Genomic DNA, 18676 nt, shown 5'->3' with positions numbered 1-18676 from the left:
AACAAAACGTTATATTTACAACACAAACTAGGTATAACAAATGTAAATTAAGGGGTCTTGAATCGAATAATTCAAGACTTATCAGGCGCCTACATTTGAAGGGATACAAAAGGGGGTGTGCTTTGTCCAATCGTATAGGTGGGGCTCTCCATCATTTGTGGAAGTGGTTCATGGGGAAGCTGTTTTTCTTATCAAGCATCCAGGGCTGCGGGTTTCGAAGTTAGAACTGTGTGGGTTGGACCTGCTTCCGAAGCTGTGGTGTTGGGTTGTTTAAGATGGGAGAATGTCGGTGAATTGCTATGCTTTGGAGGAGCAACTGCCGGCGTCGACAGAGAAGAAGAGGAATCAAGTTTGCTTCCATGGTGGTGGCGAGGCTAGGGAGAAGCTAGGGCTTTCTTGTTCCTAGAAGAAGCTTCTATAGTGGCTTTGGGCTACTTTGGACCGGGTTTCAGCTTCCGGGTTCTAGTGTGTTGGGCTAGGTTTGAAGCCCAAACGTGGCAACCGAGCTAGGACTAAGCCCATGGTGAAGAAAATTTCTGCAGGCTTTGGGTCGTCTTCAGTGGACTCTGATCCTGGTCTTCTTGCTCAACCTGAGACATCTTCGGTGGCTTTCCTTTCCGTCTCCGAGGACTCTGCTATTCGGCAGTTGGGGTATTTTCAGAAGTTCGTAAGTCCTATTGATTATAGGTTCTCTGTGTCGACTCTAGTTGCTAAGGAAGGTGCGTTGACTCTGGATTCTCCTACCGCATAAAGGAAGAGGATTTCAGGGTGAATGGTTTGACCCAACATTAAAAGTGGCCAGTAGGTTTTGGTCCGTCTGGGGAGGTGGTTGCGTGGGAGCAGGGCAGCAAGGTATGGTATGGGGAGAAGGGCGACTCCCCTTACCCTTTGGGTGTTTTACCTCCCAAATTGGCCTTGGATTGTGAGTTGGATAGTGACGAGGATATGGATCCGTCCTTGGTGATTTTGAAAGCCGTTGAAGAGGACTTCCATTGGAGAGTTGTGGCAGTACGTCCAAAGACCAAAAGTATGAGGAAAGTATTGAATCTGGTAAGCTCCATCAACTACAATGATTCTAGCGCGTCCTCTCGGCTTAGGAAAGGTAAGGCGTACTCGGTGTAGGATTGGGGTCTCCGGAAGGTTTTAGGATTGAGGGCTTGGGTTTTTTAGGGTTGTTGGATTTTCTTTTCTTGTTGTAGGTTGCTTTGATTGTTCCTATGTATACTTTCTGTGTACTTAAAGGCACCTTACGCTTTTTTTATAAAATATTTATTACTTGTCAAAAAAAAAAAAAAAAAAAAAACATAGGATGGCCATGGGTTATAACCTGAGACATAAGCCAATTTGGGCCTTTAGGTCGTGCCACAAAATGTTTGGCCAATAAGATTGGGTTGGAGTTGAGCACACCAAAGCATGTGGCTCAATGGGCCCTCTCTTCAGAATTAGGCTTCAACTCTTGAGTAAAACCGGGCTGATGAGAACTTAGGCCAGTTCCTGCGCCCAAACCCACAATAGAGGCCCCCCTCCGAAATGCCTAGGCCTAGAGAAGCTTAAACCGCTTGTGCCCGGAATAAATCACCAAAGAATGTAGGTGAAATGAGCGGGGCCTTTCCCTTCAACTTGGGCAGCGGCCAGGGGCGGAGCTACCCCTGGCCTTGAGAGGGCCTGCCCTCCCCCCCCCCCCCCCCCCCCCCCAAGGCCAGGGGTTTCTCCCAAAAAAAAAATTCCTAATATATATATATATATATATATATATATATATATATATATACATACCCCTAAATTTTGTTATTTTTATGGTTTTGGCCCTCCCAAATTTTTTTTCTTTCAATTTGACTCCCCCAAATCCTAAATTCTAGCTCCGCCCCTGGCAGCGGCTCAGTGTTCTTTGCAACGCCCCCATCTACCAACAAGCCCATTGTAAGCCTACACACCTCTAGACATGTAAGACAACGTTTTATTACGACTTTTAGAGAAACCAAAAGATGTCTCCAAATTTGTTAGTTTGTATTATCACCCTCCAAGTCCTTCATGTCTTTCGTACTTCACGTCCTTTGGTGGAAACACCAGGGTTGCCAAAGCATAGCTCAAACGCCCTCTACCACTACCACCCATGCATGTCCCTCATGTCTGTCCTTCGGGTTACCCACTTTGCCCCAAGTCGACGTGGCAAAATCCAGAGTTTGCACCGCCCCTACTGATGAGTGTCAAATATTGCATATGTGGACCCCTTAATTTGCATTTACTAAACCTTTAGTTTTGTTATTTTCTAATGTTTTTGGTTAGTTTTGGTATTTTAGTATTTTGGAGGTCATTGAGATAAAACAATAGCTTTAAGGTGAAAGAAAGTACACTTTGAGAAGACCTAGAGGATGTGGGTATGTTCAACCAAATCAAGGAGATGACTAAATCGGAATTTCTCTAATTGGAGTCAAAATCGGATTAGAATTCAAATTCTGCACATGTCATAGTATTTTGGCCATAACTTTCAGCTCAAATATCATATTGAAGTGAATCAAGAGACGTTGGAAAGCTAACTCAATTTTCTACAAATTCTTATGAAATAAAATTTCCCTAATTCGGACGTCTGCTATACCAAAAGTGCCCCGCAATAAAAGGCCACAAATCTGGACGGATTTGGAGTCCTTTTCCTTCTTGGATTGTGTTTTGAGTTTCCTACTCAAACTAGGAGACTAACCTCCGATTTTTCTAGAAATTCTAGGGCTTTTAGGATTTGTTTTCTCCCTATAAATAGACCTCTAAGCCTCAAGATAAAAAGGGAAGAAGCTAGAGACCAAATCTATTCTTTTCTTTTTAGTTTAGTTTTTCTTTAGTTTAGAATTTATTTTTCATAGTCATGTGTAGTTAATTTTTCAACTAAGGTTGAGGATGAAACCTCACCATTGAAGAGCAATAATATTTTCATGTAAGTTTATACTATCCGATTTTATTTGGTTTAATTTTTTCAATGTTTTACTTCTTTTCAATTTGTGGGATGATTCTTGGATATCTTTTGTGATTCAAGGATACATTTGATGATTTGAGATAATTTCACATAATTGATTGCTTCGGTTTTTATGTATCAAAACGTTGGATATTCATTGTGTTTCGTTCTACGGATACATTTGATGATTTGGTTTAAACCGGATATCTTTTGTGATTTGTGCAAAGAACGGATTCATTGAATGATTTAATGATTTTTTAAAGCATAGTAGAACATACATAAGATTTGTATGGTGAGAACTTCGGATGTGTATTGATGAACATGAGAATATGTTGCTATGATTTGGTGGGTGTGGATTCCAAAACCTTAGTACCTTTTCTTTTGTTTTATTTTACTTTATTTAGTTTGTTTTCTTTTTATCAAAAATCAAACCTTTTTTGGAACTAGGTTAAGATTCAATTAGTTTAGAAACGAAATTGTTTTTCAAGAACACAATTCCCTGTGGGACCGACCTCGCACTTGCAAAACCCTTTATTGCAAACGATTAGTGCACTTGCGAGTACAATTAAAATTCACATCAAGTTTTTGGCGCCGTTGCCGGGGAATTGTTTGAATTTTTGAAAACTGTTTATTTCTAAATTGATTTTATCTTTCTACTAGTTATAATTAAGATTTATTTATTTATTTGCAATTTGTTTTTGTTATTCCTATTTCTAAAAAAAAATAAAAAAAAAATTATCTTTTCTTTGTTTTGTTTGTTTTTATTTTCTTTTATTGTTATTTTTTTAAAAAAAATAAAAATAAAAATTTGGTTGATGTTTTATGTGGGAGATTTGCATGTTAAAAAGTGAGAGTGAAGCATGGATTTTTCTTATGATAATTATAACAATTTTTCTGCCCAATATGCTTCCCCTAGTGGTAGGACATCTGCTTCTATCAACTACACTCACAATTTTTACCCACATAAACCATGTTCATATTGCTCCAATCCTTATCATAGTTCTAGTAATTGTCCATCATGGGGACAATTCTACAATCCTTCTTATGAGCAGATGAACACAAATTTCTCCAATCCGGGTTTCGATTCAAATTCCAATGTTTACAATTCGGACTGGAAGAACCATCCTAATTTCTCGTGGCAAGCTCAAGCCAAGGAAAATTGTGTTCCCCAATACCATGAACTGCACAATCCTGCATATCCGCAGTTCGATCACAAATCTTCCAACAACCCTTCATCATATGATCGCCTTCCTCAAAGATTATCATTGTAAGAAACACTCCAAGCATTCATTCAGACAAGCAACTGAAATATACAAGAGCTTAAGAAGGTAACCATGAGCAACAACCAGATGATGCAAGAGCTTAAGAGTGTCACCATGAGCAACGACCAGACTATGCAAGAGCTTAAACAGAGTAGAGAAGAGCTGAAGAATGCCACTATGAGCAATAACCAGGCTATGCAAGAGCTTAAGACCGCCTCTATAAGCGATAACGAGAATATACAGAATCTTGCCAAGATAGAAGGACATATTGATTATCTGGTTGCTGAATTCAACAGAATGGAGGAAGAAAAGCTTCAAAGTCAGTTGATGGCTGAAGGGCACTACATGATTGATGAGGATGATGCTAGCCATTCTTGTCATGAGCATGTCCCTGACACCACCATACTCGAGAGTAAGGAAATTGTGGATAACAATGAGGAGGAAGGAAAAGATGAGCAAATTGAGCACATAGTGGAAGAAGGAAAAGAGGAGCAAATTGAACACAGAGACCAAATTGAACAAGAGGAGCAAGTTGAACATAAAGAAAAAATTGAGCCCCCAGCAGATACAAGTCTGTCCAATGACAAGGAAGTGAGTACTGACGCTCATTCCTTCATCATTGTCCCTCTTGAGACACATCATGAATCCAAAGCTTTAATTCTTCAATGTCTCAAAGTGCCATCGTATGCCAAGATTCTCAAGGATTTATGCAGACAATGGCATAAATCTAGGAATCATCGTCCCAAGAAAATATTTTCAAGCAAGCAAGTTGGCTACCTACGATGGGGAAACATCCTCCCAGAGTGCTATCAAATTTTAAAGAAGAAAGGGTGGAAGGGATTGGTTGGACATCCACATGATCGGGGCAGGTATGGTAATTCCTTTTGTTATTTTATTTTCTGCATTAAATTTCTGAGTTCTTTTTACTTTTTCATTAAATTTCTTGTTATTTTATTTTTGTTTCTGACAGCATTTAACATTTTGATGTTTGTTTCTATTAGAAAATATTGTTGTTAGTTTTGTTGACAGGTGTTTTAGTGTTTAAGTTTGGGGGACGCCCTGGCCTTTTTCACACCTTGATGTTTCCTTACTTCTGGTAATGTATTTCTATACTACACATTGAGGGCAATGTGTAATTCAAGTTTGGGGGTATGGAAAAACACTCTGTCTATTTGTTTGTTTGTTTGTTTGTTTGTTTATTTGTCTTTTTTATCTAAAAAAAATTGCTAAAATATTGCTTATTTGTCTTTTTATTCTAGAAATAGTTAAAAAAATAAATAAATAAATTGTGTTTTGTTTGAGCATGATTACATCACAACTGTGGTTTATATGTCATTGGTTTGTTTAACATGTGAACACTGCATGTCTTTAGAATTCTGAATCTTTTGACTCACATGTTGGATTCAAAAGAGACTTCACTTGTTTGAATTATTTCTCATAAGCACATTAGCATTGGTTCTGTGAGGTATGAGATTTGAATTAAGGAATGTGTATCTTGAGATTTGTAGGATGATTTGTTGATGAAACCTTGGCTTAAATTAAAAAAAAAAAAAAAAAAAATCAATAATATGAGTTCTCATTGAGTAATCGGGCCTCTTGCCTCACTAAGCATTGAGTGTTCGCGTAAAAAGATGAAAAATTCAATTTGGTTGATCGTATGGCTAGTTTGACTTCGTAGCCTTTTTTACTTGAGTAATTAAGCCCTTAGGGATGTTTCTACATCTAGTGCCCTAAAACCATCTGGTTTGGGAGTCATTGGCCCAACACTCATTACATAGGTCAATTAGAAAGCTTAAGGGAGTCAGGAATTGCACAGACTACACAAAAAAAAAAAAAAAAAAAAAAAAAAAAAAAAAAAAGAAAGGAAATAAAAAAAAAATGCACATAATGATTTAAGCCTTGGTTGTTTCACTGATGAGATTCCTATGAATTTTGAGGTACACAACCTTTGAAGAAAATTGAAACCTCATGAATCTTTGTTAATCTCACTTTGCACTCATTTGAACCTGAGTTGTCTCAATTTTTCAACTATGAGTTAAATGATTTTTGATGTCCTGATGATGTGAGTATGTTGTTCAGTTTGTTAAACTTACTCACGATGTCTGAACCATGTGTTTGTATGGATTCTTGTTTTTCAACAACATAGTGCTATAAAATGTTTGTGGGTATCATTCCTGGCGAACCCTCACGAGACTTCACTCGTCCACTAGGGAGTCCTAGGGGTTTAAAAGGCTTGTTTCATACGCTAAATGCAATCATTTTTCCCACGAAAGAGGATTTATGTTTCAAGCTTTCATTTTCTATTTTGTTTTGTTTTGTTTTGCTAAGGGACTAGCAAAATGTAAGTTTGGGGGTATTTGATGAGTGTCAAATATTGCATATGTGGACCCCTTAATTTGCATTTACTAAACCTTTAGTTTTGTTATTTTCTAATGTTTTTTGTTAGTTTTGGTATTTTAGTATTTTGCAGGTCATTGAGAGAAAACAATAGCTTTAAGGTGAAAGAAAGTACACTTTGAGAAGACCTAGAGGATGTGGGTATGTTCAACCAAATCAAGGAGAGGACTAAATCGGAATTTCTCTAATTGTTAGTTTGTATTATCACCCTCCAAGTCCTTCATGTCTTTCGTACTTCACGTCCTTTGGTGGAAACACCAGGGTTGCCAAAGCATAACTCAAACAACCTCTACCAGTACCACCCATGCATGTCCCTCATGTCTATCCTTCGGGTTACCCACTTTGCCCCAAGTCGACGTGGCAAAATCCAGAGTTTGCACCACCCCTACCACTACCTCTGCATCAGAACTTCTACCACCACCCCCACTAGAGCTGTAATGTTCTAGAAAATATTTAATAGATTTATTAGGATAAAAATAAAAATAAATCTATATGGTGTATTAAATAAAACAAAATGATTCTACCGATTTGAAATTGGTAGTCAATAAAATAAAATGCAAGAGAACATTTTAAAAGTCTAAAAAGAATTAGGAATTACAAAGAAATAAGAAATAAAAGAAAAGAAGTGAAATAATTAATTAATTAAATATATATATATATATATATATATATATATATATAGTGGGCCGCACGGCCTTTCATTTGAAAGGTCGTACGGCCAATTGCATGAAATGGCCATTTCATGAACTGAAGGGCATTCAGCCCTTCAGTTTAAAAAAAAAAAAAAAAAAAAAAAAAAAAAAAAAAAAAAAAAAAATACGTGAGGCGCACATGCGCCTCACTTATGTGAAAACGGGAATGAGGTAGTGCCTCATTCCCTTCTGCCCAGCAAAGAGAAAAGGGAATAGGAAGGAGACTTTCTTAAGGGTTTTCATACAAAAGTCTAGATCTACAAAGATCCAACGGTTGGATCTTCAATCTGTTTTCGGAAACGTGATCCTTGCACTCGGATCTACGTTCTTACCGATTGTCTTTAAGGTAAAACACTAAACTCATAATTTCGTGATTTTTGGGTAAAATCCTAAATATGAGTTTAATCCTCTATATTCTTTAGGTATTTGAGCTTATTGGAGCTTACTAGAGGCTACTCAAACTTTGGGTTGAAGTTTGGTGAATTTGGGTAAGTTTTCCTCAAGCCTTAATTTTTGGGTATTTGATATTTGTAGGATTTTAGGAGATTAACATTTAGTAAATGTCATTGTGTTAATAAATATTGTTATTGGGGTTAAGTTTGGGAAAACCCTAATTTAATGGATGAAATTAATTTGAGGTTTTTAATTATTTAAAATTAAATTGTTAATTTATGGGCTAATTGTGGTGGTAGTGATGATTAACCCTAAATTAACCATGAGTATTATAAAATAAATAAATATTTGTGGGGTTAGGTTTTAATGTTAGTAATTTGTATAAATTGAGGATTTTATAAGCCTAGAACTATTATTAGGTATGAGCTTAGGCAATTGATGGGTAAAATAGTTATTGAGCGATTCAAAGTGAAAATTAGTGTAATTATTGGATGGAAACTAAATAGATGCAATATGTTATGAACAGCAGCACTTTGTGGATTGAGCCTAGGACTGATTAGTGTTGGTGTGCAAGCAGTCAGGTGATATTTTACTCACTGAGAAACTGTTATTTTTATATATTATAGAATTGCAAAATATATATGTTGTTTCATAAACCCGAACCAACTGTATGTTAAATATATCTGTTTTGTTTGATTTGAGTACTTTAGAGTATGTTCAAATATATCAAGGATAGTTTCAGAGTAAAGTATAGTGTGTTGCATGTCTTGGATGAAATATTAAAATGTTTAAAAGTATGATTTATCAGCATGGTACAGTAAGGCAATATTTACTAGTCAAGCAAAGAGTATAGAGCATGTAGTATAGAGCATGAGCATACAGTAACCCAGCAGTAACCCAGCAGCAGCCCAGTAACAGTTCAGTTCAGCAGTTTATCAGCAGCACATCAGCATGCATAGCATACATAGCATGATTTAAATTATATGGTGTTTTCATGATATAGAATACTGTAGTTTTGATGCTAGACGTTTTAGTATGCCTGAGAGTTTTAATGGCAAAAGAGCTTATGTATACTGCTATCGTCTAGTTGCATAATTTTAGAACATTGAGCTTGGACAAACAAGAATATTGTCATGGTTCGGTATGAGTAATACAGCGTCCTAGGAGTAGGTAGATGAATTGTCGTGGCACATCAGTAAGAAGTGCTTGGATACCCGAGTTTTACTCTAGTAACCGCATGGACAACTATGTGCTCGACATGAAGTTGTAATGCCCTAGGATTCCGTGTTAACCATGTTCTGAAAATGATAGTAAGCTTGTACTAAAGAGTGAGATGGCATATTTTAAGCTTAGTGTGCTTGGTTTTGACGCTATTGGTTGCAATATCAGTGTGGCTTGGGAGTAGGTAGATGGATTGTCGTTGCACATCAGTAAGAAGTGTTTGGATATTAGAGTCTTACTTTAGTAACCGCATGGACAACTATGTGCTTTGACATGAAGTTGTAATGCCCTGAGGCACAGTGTTATCACAGTTAATAACGTTAGACCTATGTGCATTTGAGCTACCATCATAAAAGTATTATTGTAGGTGGGTTTATACGTGGTTGCTTCCAAGCTAATGGAACTTCTACGTATGGGTCCAACTACATAGTATGTTTTAAATGTGTTCTGATAGTCGGTGTTCGCTATATCAGCTATGGGGGTTTTCAAACAAAATTTTATAAATTGGTAGCTGTTATAGTGTACGTGAGACTAAAAAGAAAAGTTGGTTCTTTGCGAAAACTCAGTTAGTTTAATATCTCTGAGGCGGTGAACTCATCATTTCACCTATACGGATGTGGCAAACCCCCACAACCGTATAGATGATGTCCATTTGACTGCAGGTACACCTGACTTAGAGGAGGACCTCGTAGCTGCGTATTTGGGATATTACGATTGAAGCACACCGCGACAGTCGTATTGAGTTGGACTATGGAGTTCACTCTTTTGGGGTATTTTGTATATGGCTAGTGACGTAGGTGTCACATATTTTTTTGTGTAGCCATTCTTTTGTATTAGTGGAATTGTAAGCCTTAAACAGTTAGACAGATATATGGCTCTTTTGTATGGATCACATGTATATTTAGATGTGCTTTCCGTTATGAGATGTAATGTTATGATTATTCCGCTGTTAGATATTACTCTGAATATCAGGTACATAATATGGAGCATGTATGTATGTTGGCTGAGCGACACGTAGTCGTGCCACTGTGATGACCCTTTTATGTTTTATAAATATTTTATACAAAAAAAAAAAAAAAATGGGTCGTCACAAGAGCCTTAAACACAGGCACCGAGGGAGAGCCATCCAAAACGACTGACTAAGGACCACCGAGGCACTTATGGGACTGCGACCTTCCTTCGCTGAAAGACAACTCGAGAAAAGTTACCACCTTTCGCAACCTGGCGGCACGGTATTTCTGTCCCCTCTCTTCACGACCCTTCGGGATGGCAATGAAGCCCCTCCAGCTACCATCCCCGTACTCCACCAGCACTAAGAACCGACCATGATTATTCAAGCACCTTTGTGCGAGAAAAGCTTTGCTACCGAGTACCGACCCTAGAATATTTGAAAAACTCCCTCAACCCCTCCCCTTGGACCAGTGCCTCCACCTCCACAGTAGCCAACAGCCACTCCACGCTAACCTTGCCTATGACCATGCTCAGGAGACCCCTCTCCTTCTCTCGACGATACACAACACAAAATGCCCCTCTTCAATTGAAAGCTTAAAAGATTTCGGCGTAAAACCAACTCAGAAAAAAATAAAATTAAAAAATAAAATATAAATTAATTAATTAAATGCCACTAGTGATCCTTCACTAAAATACTCTCATTTTTAATGATTAGGGACCCCTCTCATTATTGTGATAGAATGGTGCTATATGTGTAAGATTTTTAGAGACTCCACTGACCATTTGTTTCTGCATTATATGGTTGCTACAGAATTGTGGAGAACAATACTGCAAATGTTTGGGGTGGAGTGGGTAATGCTGCGGTTGGTGAAAGATATGTTGGGGAGTTGGAGGGGGCAAAAGGGCAATCGGACGTTGATATGGATTTGGTGCATGGCTCCATTAATTGTGTTTGATGTGGTATGTATGGAGAGAACGAAATGCATATTGTTTTAAAGATTGTGTAAAGACCAAGAAAATAAATAGGGAATTTAGCAATTTAATAAATTATGTTTATTAAATGGATGAGATTAGTAATTATATTCTAGCTAGGTAATAATAATCATGTTATGAAAATAAAATACAATAGGGTTAAGATTGATAACTATTATAGTAGGTCCTAATTAAATACACTGATTAAAGTTTAGTTTAAATATATGCGGGGATCAAATGTTAATTAATAAACGATATGATTTTAATAAAACAGGGTCTTTCTTTAATTTATATAAGTTGGAGGCTTTAAATGAAGGGGATCTCATCCTTGCCACATGTCACAACTCGGTTGGCTGTGGAGGATTTTATAATCTCTTCCCACCCACTCACAGCTTGCCACGTGTCCCTTATCTCTTTCCCTCTTCCTTTTCTTTTCTTTCTTTTTTCTCTTCCATGACTCCTTCTCTTCTTTCTTCTTCTTTTCTTCCTTCTCTCCTCTCCTCTCTTCCCACGCACGCACACTGCCGCCCCTCCCCTGTTCCAGCACCCGACTCCCTCTCCCTTTTTCCTTCTCTTCCATTTTCTTCCTCTCTTCGTCTCACTGCCACGCACGCACACCCATCCAGCCGTGAGAGATCGAGAGAGAGAGAGCGCTACCGAGAGGGTCAGACACTGAGATTGTGAGAGATGCAGGGACCTGTGGACTGGAGGAGAAGAAAACTGAGATTTTGGTCCACGGGGGTTCGGTATTTGGGAACAAAATGGTAAATCCCTAACCTTTCTTGGTACTTTCTTGTTACCCATTGTTTATAGAGCATAGAAATCATGTGAATAGTAATGGGTTCCGATTTTAGAGAGATTATTGTTGATATTCCATCATACCCATTAGATTTATAGCTTGAAATCATATTACTTTGCGGGGTTTCTAGTTGAGTCTAAATCTAGGGTTTTGTTTGGGAATTTTGGGGCTTTTGCTATGTTGTTAAGTTGATGTTCTATTTGTGTTGTTTTTATGAGTATTTGGGTTTGTTTGGATTGGTTGGATTCTTGAGTATTGGTGATTTTTGGTGGTTGGTGGGCTGATTAGTGTTGTTTTGATGGGCTTAAGAGTGGCATCTTAGGGTCTATTTTGGAGTAATTTGGATGGGCTGATTTGGAGGGACTTTGATGGAGTTTATGGCTACCGGCTTTGATCGAGTTAATGAGCGATTTTGATGGGTGTTTTAAGTGGAACCCAAATTTGATTTTGGGTTAGTAATTTGAGGATGTTGGTTAGTTATGTGGAGGTTTTAGGAGGAAAAATATACCATTGTCATTATGTAATTAATTGAGTTCAATGGTATATGGGATTGTATTTTATAAGATGGATTTGGTTATTCCTTGTAGTGGTCGATTATATGTAGTTTTGGTTGAGAGCATTTTATTTGGGTTTGTGTATAAAGTCAATGGAGCATGTAGTTTTGGGGAATGTATGTGTTTATGTAATTTTGATAAAAAAAAATCTATATATATGCCTCAAGCTTTAATAAATAAATTGACAAAGTATAATAAAATAATGGATATTACAAAATGTGATTATAAGTTAGTTCAATAAGAGTTATTAGATTAATATGTTATATAAGATTAATGTCCTCTAATTTAAATTACCTAGATGGTTAGTAGTTAATAAAGATTAAGTACTAAGTATATTAGTAGTTGTAAATCTAGAGCCTAAGGTTTATATCAAAGGGAACAATCTAGTAAGAATGTCAAAGAGTTATAGATTACCCAAATAACCCTAAGTTAATAAGTATAAGTTAGTAAGTTTATAGGAACGTATAAATGTAATATGAATCCATTATATGGCAACGTAATAACTAATCCACCTATACATGCACACATGATATTTATGTGTCCTCGGATTAGGTTAAGCATTGTATGTATGTGTATATATATATATATATATATATAAATGTATATATACATATGCATGTAAATAGGTTAAATATATATTGTTAACTTAATAAATAAGTAACTAACCATTAATGAGTTAACAATGACAATAGGATATAATAATAATAATAAATAAACAAGATAAGATACAAACCTATAACCAATGACTAATCTAATAATAGCTTAAGGTACTATTTAAATTAAAAGGCACAAAGATTATGCCCTTACTCTTGCGACAACGGACTAACAGGGTCAGCTACACAGCTAATCTTCATAATTAAATATCGTTACTGTATAGGTGGATCTCGTTGTGAAAGACTGATTACTGGATAATTCATGGGTAGAGCCAAAGAGTGTGAACTGTACAAGTTAACAATAGCCTTGATTAAATGAAAGATAAGGGCTCCGGTGTATAGAGGGGACCAACTAGCTTTAGAAGCGAGTGACGCGACGTGTGAGCAAACGGGTAGCTTTTGTGTCATAAAGTATAGAGTTCAATAGCATAGTCTAATGTTACCAATGTTTTCAATATCGTGTTCGGATTGGAGACTTTAATTGGTTCTTCAATGTAGAGTTCAAGTAACTAGAATCCAGTGGAAGTTCGAGTCAAGAGTCTAATGCAGCCAAGGTGAGTATTCTACTCACTGAGAAAATATATATTTTTATATGTAATAGATTGATAAAAATATATATATTGTTTATGCAACCGAATTGACCATATGATGAAATATATGTTTTGGATAATTTGATTAGTTTGATTGTGTCAATTACATCAATGATGTTTAAGAATTGATGCATGAGCGAAGAGTGTTAAATTGATTTAAAATGTTTAAGTGTGTGCTGCGGTTGGGATTTAAATTATGCAAAATTGTTCAAGAACATGTCATGTTGAAACTGTTTATGTTTTATGAAGAAACTATGTTTTTAATGATTTCAAAGTGTTTGACGAAATATTGGATTTGTTTAGTTTTAAAATAACATGATTTAGTAACAATATGATTTTACAGCATGATACAGTATTGAAACATATACTAGTCAAGCACAGAGCATAGAGCATGTAGTATAGAGCATACATACAACAACAGTACAGCAGTAACAGAACGCAGTAAACACAGTTAAACAACAGTTATCAGCATCGTGGGCGACCTAAACCCTAGTAGACCCAATTTCATGCATATCATGTATAGCATTGTTACATGAGTGATGTTTTTATGTTATAAGTAGCTTTTACTAGACGTGTTGGTATGCATAAGTGTCTTAAATGAAAAGCATTTATGTATATTTCTATCGAATAGTTGTATGTGTTAAAAAACATTGAACTTGAATGTACATGGATTCATGACTGCTCAGGTGTGAGTAATGACATGTCTCTGAGTAAGAAGGTTGATTGTTATTGTTCTTCAAGAAAGACGTGTTAGCATAACTGAGTTTTACTCTAGTGCTCACATGATCTACTGACATTCAAGGCATGCAACTGAAATACGATTAGAGATGGTGATGCGGGTATTATGTTGAAGATATCCTAGTATGGAAGAGTAAGATGCCATATATTGAACTTGAATATACATGGATTCATGACTGCCCAGGTGCGAGTAATAACATGTCTATGAGTAAGAATGTTGACTGTTATTGTTCTTCAGGAAAAACGTGTTAACATAATTGAGTTTAACTCTATTGCTCACATGATCTACTGACGTTTAAGGCATGAAGCTGAAATATGATTAGAGATGGTGTTGCGAGTATTATGTTGAAGGATGATATCCTAGTATGGAAGAGTAAGATGTCATGTTTTATTACTTAAGACCTATGTGTAGGCGTGATATCTGTGATGGAGTAATCGTGTGCACATATGTCTGAGCCACCGTTGAAAAGTATTATTATAATGTAGAATCTTCCAAGCGGTAGATTGAAACTTCTACATATGTTCAGAGCTATATAGTATGTCTTAAATGTTTTTTGAATAATCGGTGTTTGCTGTATTAGCTATTGGTAAATTGTGGCTGATATAGTGCTCGCGTGACTAAAAATAAAATAAAGGTTGGTTCTTTGTGAAAACTCAGTTAGTTTAATATCACTGAGGTCTTAGTATGTTTTATACTGAGACGGTGGATTTATTCTTTCACCTATGCGAATGTGGATACCACCACAACCGTATAGATGAGGTTTCTTGGTTGCAGGTACTACGGATGTAGATGATGAACAGTTTGCTTAGCATATGGAATGTTATGATTGGAGCATATCGCGACAGTCATACGTCGGACTTATGGGTAGTCCGCAGTTTGGGTATTTTGTTATAGCTCGTATCCTATTGGACATATATTTGCTGAGCCTGTATTTTGAGTATGTAATTATAGTAATATGTTTTATAAGCTTTAACCAGTTAGACATGTAATTGGCTCTTGTTGTAATCAACTGTTATGTATTAAATGTATTTTCGCTTATGATATGTATTCCGCTACACATTGATTATTATATTCTGCTGTTAGATGTAACTCTGATAATCTGGTGCATGTTATGAGGCATGTGACATATGTTGGCTGAGCAAAATGTAGTCGTGCCACTGCGATGACTCATTTTACGTTTTATATATATATATATATATATATATATAAAGGTCGTCAAAAATTGTGAGACCGATTTGATGAAATTGAAGAAAATGATGCTACAAACGTTGTTTGTGTGGAGAGAGAAATTTCAGTTTATACATGAGTGTTCTTATTTTGAATTTATAGATAGGTGTTTTCTTTTTTCTTTGAATTAGGGGCTTCATGTATACGTCCTTTTGAATATATTTTACTTATAAAAAAAAGAAAAAAAAAAAAAAAAAAAAAAAAAAGGAACCCCTCTAAAGGAGAATCACTTCGTGTATCCACCCATATCAGATAAACCTCAAATACTCCTTAAAGAAAAGTTTACACTTGGGTATGATTCCCAAGATCTCTCTATTGAGACAAGAGTTACAAGAACTCAAAAGACAATGTCACAAGAGTTACAGGCACTCAAGAGACGAGTTACAAGCACTCAAGAGACGAGAGTTACAAGATGATTTATAGTTGTTAATGTAAAGGTAGAAGAAACTTGTAACATTCATACTCATTCTCTATAAGCTAATAGAAAATGCAATATAATAATAAGGTTTATGAAAGCCAAAAACCATGTAAGGCATGAAAAGTCTTCCAATACCTTTCTTGACATTGTATCCTGAAGACCTTAAAAATGGTATCATCTTCGACTCAATGTAATCATACCTGGGAGAAATGCAACATGAAGAAACTACTGGAGAACACGAGCGTACAGCAGAAAACACAAACACAGAGAGAGAGAGAGAGAGAGAGAGGAGAAGCACATTTGCTTTGACCAATTGACGGCAGGCTCATCCATCTTATTCAGAACTACAAGCAGCTTAGACACGCCCAGGGTTTTTGCAAGCTGAACATGTTCACGGGTCTGTCCACCTCTGTCATATCCAGTTTCGAATTCCCCTTTTCGTGCAGAAACTCCCTAATAAGAGAGAGAGAGTAATTTGTCTATCACTTATATGGAGATGGACAAGAGATATGAAAAAAAAAAAAAAAAGGTGAGAACCAAACATTTCTCTAAAAAATTAGCTAGGAGCATAACATAACCACAGCCAACTATATATTTAAGAATAAAAACTAAAAATTAATTAAAGAAAACGAAGATAAATAAAAGAACATCCAATTCCAAACAAGAAAATAACTGAACTCCAGTAATTTAAGGCCGACTTATTACGTCAAATCTCTCTACCAGCGTCGGGAAAATTTATATACAAAAAAAAAAAAAAAAAAAAAAAAAATTGACTAATTTTTTCAACCTATTAGTTGATTTAAAAACATCAAACCCAAATCTACCTTTTCTATGAAACAATATAACCAGTCAGAGGTTTTACAAAATGGTAGGTTTAGATCCTCTTTGGTCTACAGTGCTGGAGAGTAGCCAAGTACTAACCTTTTGACATACAAAGGTTAGTGTTATTGGCTCTTCGTTTGGTTGACAGGAAAGTTCTCTTCAGGTTGCTTTTGCCAAAAATAATTTGCAGCTTCTAGCCACGTAACCTGTGTGGACCAAAAACTTGTTCTGTTTCAATGCCCAACGAGATTTCTCTGTTGCAGCATCCATAGAGACCAAGTGCGTGACGGATGAATCGAGCTCTGTTGCACAAGTAGCTCCCAAATTCTCTGCCATCCTCCAGAGATGGTGATTATCTGCAGGGAATTTTGTGGGAAACAAACAGCTAAAGACAATTTTACACCCTTTCAGGACTTCTTTCCTAATCGTTTTCAGAACCTGCAGAAAATGACATACACAAAAAATCTTGATTAATACAAATCTCCATATAGGAAAACCAACTATGCAAAAATTCTCCTCCTCAGATTTTACCAGGAAGAATTAATGGGAAGGCATTCAACAATTTATTACAAGGATGAAGGAACCAGAAAACATACATTACTGAAGTTAACATACAGCAGTTTAAAACTGATTCATGGTTTAATATATTAACAAAACAAAAAAAATCATTTTTTGCACAGTTTTTCCAACCCATAATATAGGAAAAACTTGAAATCATCCTTGTCACTACAAAATGTATAGGCGCTTGCCACTGGGGGACCAGGTCAGGACGACAAAAGTAGAACACGTGAAACAAAGCTTAGAATAAAAGTTTTAGTCATGTTTCAGTTGTCAAGAAAATGATTACCTGCCTCACATCTCTGTCAACAAGATTGTCCTCCAGTACCTGCAAGAAGGTCCCCCTACATTAGAATTTATAACACAACAAACTATATTAACTATTATCAATTGAGCGGAACGAAGAGGGACATACATCAAAAAACATTTTGTGGATTTGCTTGAGAACTTTAAGAACAGTAGCAAGTGCTCCTTCAGTCTCACTTTCAAGTACAAGTTTCTCAAACTCATTTCTTTTCAACTTGGTCATCATATGCATAAAATCCATTCGAGCATGAAGAGGTTGCCTCTTGAGACATCTATCCATTTCATAATTTTTAAACACAAAAAGGCAACAAGAACGTTTAGTCAGTCACTAAAGGTGTGAAGAATATCAGAAAATTAACTGGTGCAACAAAATCAAAAGTATTAGATGATAATTTAAAAAAATTATCACTCATCTATTGGGATAAAGCAAAAGCCAACTCATAACCAATCAAAATTAATAAGGGCCTCTATTTAGTTTGCAAGGTCCAACGGGGACAGGGATGCAAATAGTAAGACAGTCATTATTCTTAAATATTTGCTTTTATATGATAGGTTCTGAATATTCTACATTACACAAAAGAAATCCCATGATACAAATTTTGCCTGACAACTTCCAAAACTATCATATCTGCAGTTCACGAAAAAATATTTCATTGTGAAACAAAGCTCGCCATTAGCACATCATATAACTTCTACCAGTCTTCTTGTAGAGAGGGAGAGAGAGAGAAAGCCAAGCCCCATACACACAAAGCCTAGCTTTAATTAGAAGCCACGACATTCTACTGGCAAATCAAAAACTTCCCTCACCACGTTCCACAAAACTTTCAAGTTATGGTGATAAAACAACATAAGACTGCATAAGCTTGTCTCAAGCACAAGCAAACCTCTGCAAACCGAGCTTCCAACCGTGATTCCAACTGAGACTGAGAAGTCTGAAGCTCCTTCCGCAACTCCAACGTAGCCTCATGAACATCCTGAAACTAGCGCTGAGTAGACTTCAACTGCTCCTGAGTTGCCTTCACCGACTCCGCCAATTGTAAAACTCGGGTTCCATCCGCCATTAGAGGACCGTAGACTTCTGATACCACTTGTAATGTACTTATATTTTCTGTAATGGATTCTGTAATGCTAAATGTAAAGAATGGATAGAAATATGGAAGATAATAGAAATGGAAGAA

The 18676-nt window shown here is 36.4% G+C and overlaps 1 pseudogene; it reads right to left on the bottom strand.

Moving 5' to 3' along the window:
* Positions 1–16742: 16742 nt before the first annotated feature.
* LOC133881249 (RNA polymerase II C-terminal domain phosphatase-like 4) lies at positions 16743–17778 on the bottom strand (annotated as a pseudogene).
* Positions 17779–18676: the final 898 nt, after the last annotated feature.

The sequence above is a fragment of the Alnus glutinosa genome, chromosome 11 (assembly GCF_958979055.1).
Source record: "Alnus glutinosa chromosome 11, dhAlnGlut1.1, whole genome shotgun sequence".
NCBI lineage: Eukaryota > Viridiplantae > Streptophyta > Magnoliopsida > Fagales > Betulaceae > Alnus > Alnus glutinosa.
This window is presented reverse-complemented; position numbering and strand designations above follow the sequence as displayed.